This window comes from Bubalus kerabau, chromosome 2 (genome assembly GCF_029407905.1).
Source record: "Bubalus kerabau isolate K-KA32 ecotype Philippines breed swamp buffalo chromosome 2, PCC_UOA_SB_1v2, whole genome shotgun sequence".
NCBI lineage: Eukaryota > Metazoa > Chordata > Mammalia > Artiodactyla > Bovidae > Bubalus > Bubalus kerabau.
The window spans coordinates 30,563,786-30,570,489 of record NC_073625.1 but is presented as its reverse complement, the minus strand read 5'-3'; positions in this window follow the sequence as shown (position 1 = coordinate 30,570,489).

The window sequence follows — 6,704 nt, the reverse complement described above, 5'->3', positions numbered from 1 at the left end:
TGGTTAAACTATTTCAGCCTTTTAATTCTGCTCTATGCATGAGGGTATGTGGGAGGATGGGAGAAAGCAGGGATAAATCCAATTCTGATTTTGTATGGTTTTGTACTTGTATGAGAAATTCAAATGAAATATAAAGAATATGCAATTGCTTTGAACATCAGAGAGATATACCCAGAAGATTCATAATAAATTTCTCACATGAAGATTTTTTGGAAAAAAAAAAAAAATTGTTTAGAAGGTACCAAATTGATCAATAGGGATAAAGTACTGAAACTAAAATACACAGATGGAATCTGTCCTCCATGGACAGACTTAATATTTAAATCATTTAATTTTGTATCAGCCTGGGTTGGGTCAACAGATGATGATAAATCAGACCTAGAGTTGATACCAGAGAAGGCAACAGCACCCCACTCCAGTACTCTTGCCTGGAAAATCCCATGGACAGAGGAGCCTGGTAGGCTGCAGTCCATGGGGTCACTAAGAGTCGGGCACGACTGAGTGATTTCACTTTCACTTTTTACTTTCATGCATTGGAGAAGGAAATGGCAACCCACTCCAGTGTTCTTGCCTGGAGAATCCCAGGGACAGAGGAGCCTAGTGGGCTGCTGTCTATGGGGTCGCACAGAGTCGGACACGACTGAAGCGACTTAGCAGCTGCAGCAGCAGCAGAGTTGATACACACAAGCCAGACAAATCTGTTTGGTTTGTCACTGTGAGGTCCCAGCTGGTAGCTGGGGACAGAGAGCCAGAAGGGGTGGAAGGGGAGCAGGGGACAGAGAGGACAGGGTGGGGTGTGGATGCAGAAGATTTTGGTACCCAGACTGCCTCCATCACTCACCCCCACAGGAATCCAACTCGTTCTCACAGATTTACAAATAATTGAAACTCTCAACAGGCACCATTTGCAAATTTGATTGCTCAGTCTCTTCCCTCTGAATTTGCATCAGCAACAGGAGCTCTGGAGGGAAATGTTCAAAACAGAGGCCCAGCAGCATTGTCTGGAAAGAGGGAACTGCTATTTCTGCCTGGTACTTTTGACAATATTGGGTTCTGATTAAAAACTGAAAGCAAAAATATGTGCTTTTTAAGGTTTTGAGCAGAATTTTCAGTTCTTTTTCTAAGCTGTAAAAATGAGTAGGCACCTTGAAAAATGTGAGAGTATGTCCTGTCTGATTTTGGGGGTCAAGGAGGAAATGGGAGTTAAAATGTTCTTTTATGAATAATGTTGATAACAGGTGGTAGTTATAAAAGTGTTATTTGGCAAAAACAAAAGATGGGTTTTTAAAAAATTCCCTAAAATGAAAGGTTTGTAAACATGACTACATTGTATCACATTATCTTCTTACTGTACTCCTACACATGGAATGGGCTTCCCTAGTGGGAAAGATGGCAAAGAATCTGCCTGCAGTACAGGAGACCCGGGCTTGATTCCTGGGTTGGGAAAATCCCCTGAAGAAGGAAATAGCAACTCACTTCAGTAGTCTTGCCTGGGGAATCCCATGGACAGAGAAGACTGGTGGACTACAATCCATGGAGTCAGCAAAGAGTTGGACACACCTGATCGACTAACACACACACACACACACACACACACACGGAGTCTCATTTTGGCACATCATTGCTGGTAGGGAGGAGGGCACATCCAACATTCTCAGCCCTTAGATCCACAACCTCATTTCCAAAATGGTCCTTCATTCTACTTCACTCTTCAACTCAACCAGTCACACCTTTTCCAAGATCAAATGTGCCTCACCTCCCATCCATACTCTGACTACAATCAGCAATCGTTTCTTTTTCTTAATATATATACATTTTATTGAAGTATAGTTGACTTACAATGTTTCAGGTGCACAGCAAGGTGATTTAGTTATACATTTATGCATATATTATTTTTCGGCTTATTTTCCATTATAGGTTATTACCAGATATTGACTGTAGTTCCTTGCGCTATAAACCTTTGTTGCTTGTTGCATATCTTTTAAAAAAAAAAAAATTGTTGAAGACAGCATTTGGTTCTTTCTTTTTAAAAATGATTCATTTTGGTTGTGCTAGGTCTTTGTTGCTGTGCACGGGCTTTCTCTAGTTGCGGCAAGCTGGGGCTCCTCTCTAGTTGCAGTGCCCAGCTTCTCACTGTGGTGGCTTCTCCTGTTGAGGAGCGCAGGCTCCAGGGGCACGGTGTCAGCAGTTGCAGCATGCAGGCTCAGTAGTCGTGGAGCACAGGCTTAGTTGGTCCGCAGCATGGGGGATCTTCCCAGACCAGGGATCAAACGCATGTCCCCTGCATTGCAAGGTGGATTCTTAAGCACTGGACCACCAGGGAAGCCCTATTAGCCATCCTTTAGTCTTATTTTTTTCACTGTTTTATGATGAGGGTTCTTCAAATTCATCAAGACCTCCAGGCCATGGACCACTTGTCTTATTCCCTAAAACTACCCCCTTCCTGTGTTCACCGTCCTATCTATCCAGCCCAGCTTCCATGGTCCGTCAGATGAGTAACTCATCTTGCAGTCTTCTAAAATCTGTGACTTCTCTTTTTTCACCATGCTGCACGGCACGTGGGATCTTAGTTCATTGACCAGGGATCAAACCCATGCCCCTTGCAGTTGACCCTTGGAGTCTTGACCACCAGGGAAGCCCCACTACTCTTTTTTTTGATTTTGGGCAAATTTCCAAAGTTGGATGAAGCCAACTAATGCCAATACCAAAGCTGCTGAATGTTCCCAGATAAAACCCCACAATGGGGCAAGTTGGTTCCACTGTGATTTCAACTGGGCCCTAAACGCTGCCCAGAAATCTCACTAAACTTCTCTGGTTTATCCACTCTCTAGCTCTTGACAGTGATGGTTTCAAACCTTCCTTATTCTTCTAACCCTTTGAACAGCTAACTTTGAGTAGAGTCCTTGTCTTCTACTTCTTAAAAAATATAAGAGAACTTCCTGCCACAAAACTGACAAGCCCAGTTTTATTCACACCCAGCTTTTCATATTTCTTCCTGTTAAGAAAAAAAAAAAAAAGGCTTCTTCTCTGGATCCCCACAATTATGTTAATTTAAATTGATTTAAATTAACATAATTGCTAAAGCTGAAACTCCAGTACTTTGGCCACCTCATGTGAATTGACTCATTGGAAAAGACTCTGATGCTGGGAGGGATTGGGGGCAGGAGAAGGGGACGACAGAGGATGAGATGGCTGGATGGCATCATGACCCGATGGACATGAGTCTGAGTGAACTCCGGGAGTTAGTGATGGACAGGGAGGCCTGGCATGCTGCGATTCATGGGGTCGCAGAGACGGACACGACTGAGCGACTGAAGTGAACTGAACTGAAATTGATTTAATTCTCTCTCATTTCTTAGGAATCCTACACGGTCAGTTACTTTTCCCTCCAGTCTTTTCAGTCTTTATCCTGACTTGATTCTTGCCATCAGCATTTAAACATGTTCAGTCTTGCACACATTTCAACTTCCTATTCCCCACCTTGCCCTTCCTTCGAAGCCAATTTCTCAAGTTTTCTATACTGCTAATTTCCATTTCCTCACTTGGCACTTCCCTGTCAATCCTCTCCAAGCTGGCTTCTGCCTCAATATTCGCACAGACTCCCCTTTGTTGGAGCTTCCCTGGTGGCTCAGATGGTAGAGAATCTGCCTGCAATGCTGGACACCCAGGTTCGATCCCTGGGTCAGGAAGATCCCCTGGAGAAGGAAATGGCAACCCACTCCAGTATTCTTGCCTGGAGAATTCCATGGACAGAGAAGCCTGGCAAGCTATAGTCCATGGGGTCACAGAGTCAGACAACTGAGCAACTAACACACACACATACCCTTTGTCAGGATCACTTATAACCCCCCATCGCGAATCCAATGCGTATTTCAAATGCTCCTTTCCTTGCCATTTTCAGTAGCGTGTTCCCAGCTGGCCACTGCCAAGCAGCTTCTTCCCCTGGCCTTTTCACCCTCTACTCCCGCTTTCCCACCTTCAGCTCTGGCAGTCCTTTCCAGTGTCCTTTCCTAGGTCCCTGGGCGTTGGAGTCTCTTCTCTTTGCACGGGTATTCTCTCCCTCGGTGGGATCTGAGAAGCAGCATCCTCAAGGTCGTGCACTGCGCCGCCTCCCCACGCCAACCTCACCTGTTCTTCTGCTTATTCGCCCCATCCACAACAGGCTCCTCAATGCTCCTTAAACCTGCCAGGCAGAAGAGAGTCTGGGGACTTCCCTGGTGGTCCAGTGGTTAAGAATCTGCTTCCCAGTGTGGGGATTTCGATTCCTGGTCAGGGAACTAAGATCCCACCCAGGAACAAAGATTCCACATGCCACAGGGCAACTAAGACCTAACACAGCCAGGTTGACTTTTAAAAAATTAATGAGTCTGTGGAAATATTTCAGTAAAATCAGTGAATCAGCTTTTAATACTTTGGCCAAACATTCTTCCCTTTTGTGGAACTGTATATGAGGGTGTTTAGGTCCCCAAGCTGACATTTAAGTCACTTAAAACCAAAGCATAAGAGGTAGATCAGACATTGGGCTCTTTAGCTCAAACATGCTACTTAAAGCTTTTGCACCAACTTTAAATTTGGAAAAACATTTTCTTGGGAGTGAGGTGCTTGCTTTTTCTGAACATCTCTAAACATATCAGTTCCTCAGTTCTTTTCATTAACAATGTGGCAGATGGTAGATGTTCTGGGCACAAAAATCCTTTGGTAGATATATGTTGGCCTGCCTCATCATGTGATAGTTTATTATAATCATATGGGTAAGGATGGAACACCTAGAGAATAAGTTAAAAAATACATAGGAATTGTCTAGATTCCTCTTTGAGCTATAAAAAACTGATGCTGAGACTTTAGGCTCAAGTTCTAATATTAAGTGTGTTATGATTTCTCAACGCATATATATAGATGCTGAGTAAAGAAGAAAATAAACAAGCTGTACAAAATCCTGGAATGTGGCTATTGCACAGCTATGATGCCCTCTCCACCCCTACCCCCTGTACTGATCCACATTCTCACTCCTGAAATAGTTTTGTGCCATTCCCACTTCTTCTTAGTTTATTCCCATTTTTTGAAACCAGGAAATATATTGACATGTTCAAAACTGTAAGAATTGATGCTTTTGAACTGTGATGCTGGAGTAGACTCTTGAGAGTCCCTTGGACAGCAAGGAGATCAAGCCAGTCAATCCTAAAGGAAATCAACCTTGAATATTCATTGGAAAGATTGATGCTGAAGCTGAAATTCCAATATTTTTTGCCACCTGATGTGAAGAGCTGATTCAATGGAAAAGGCCCTGATGCTGAGAAAGACTGAAGGCAGGAGAAGGGGGTGACAGAGTATGAGATGGTTGGATGGCATCACTGATTCAATGGACATGAGTTTGAGCAAACTCTGGGAGATAGTGAAGGACAGGGAAGCCTGGCATACTGCAGTCCATGGGGTAGCAAACAGTCAGACACAACTTAATGACTGAACAACAACAAAAATGTCAAAATGATACAGAAAAGGAAACACGTGAGAAACCTCACTTCCGCCCCTGCCCTCATCTACCACTTTCATTTGTATTAGTTTCCTTTGTCCTTCTGGTGCTACTTTATGCATAGTCTTTTTAAGATTTTTTAAAATTTTATATTGGAATATAACCAATTAAAAATGTGATAGTTTCAAGTGGACAGCAAAGGGACTCAGCCATTCATATACATGTATCCATATTCTCCTCCAAAATCCCCTTCCATCCAGGCGGCCACATAACAGAGCAGATTCCCTGTGCTATACAGTAGGTCCTTGTTGGTTATCCATTTTAAGTACAGCAATGTGTACATGTCCACCCAAAACTACCTATCTCTTCCCCTGACCCTTCCCCTCAGGCAACTGAAAGTTGGTTCTCTGTTTCTAAATATGCTCACTGTATCATTTCTTTTTAGATCCCGCATATTCGGGATGTCACTCACTATTTCTGTTTCTCTTACTTCACTCAGCATGACAATCTCTAGGTCCATCACATTGCTGCAAATGGCATTTCACTCTTTTTAACAGCCGAGTAATATTCCAGTGTGTGTGTATGTATACATAATACATCTTCTTTATCCATTCCTCACTTTATGCATATTCTTATACCCTCCCACCCCTATTCTTCTTTTATACTAACTACACCCTACTGTCTATAGTGTTCTGTGTTTTGTTCTTTCCCACCTCCTCATGCATGCTGATCCTTGCCTACCAGTTTAAGAGGATTCTCCTCATTCTGTTTTATAGCAAACTGTGTTCCACTGTGTGGATATATCTTTTTTACAGTTGGGTTGCTGCCATTTTGTACCATTAAAACAATGCTGTGATGAAGAATTGCATATATACTTTTATCCGTGGACAGGTTAGTTTGAGTTTCAAGACCTGTGCTTGCTACTTCAAGAGTAAATGATTAGACAGCTATTGCTGGATTCTCCCCCCAACATTTTGCACTCTTATCAGTGGGAGAATACATTTCCCCACAGCTCAGCCAACATAGTGTTATCAAACTTGAGGATTTTTGTCACTCTCACAGGCGATGAATGATACCTTAGTTTAATTTGCATTTCTCTTAGTAAGATGATTAATCTCTTCCTCTGAGGTGTAAAGGATATTTGGTCTTTCTTTTTCTGTGAACTGTCCGTTCACTGCCCTTGGTTCATTTTTCTATTGGGTTCTTGGTCTTTTTCTTTTTAGTCTTTTTTATT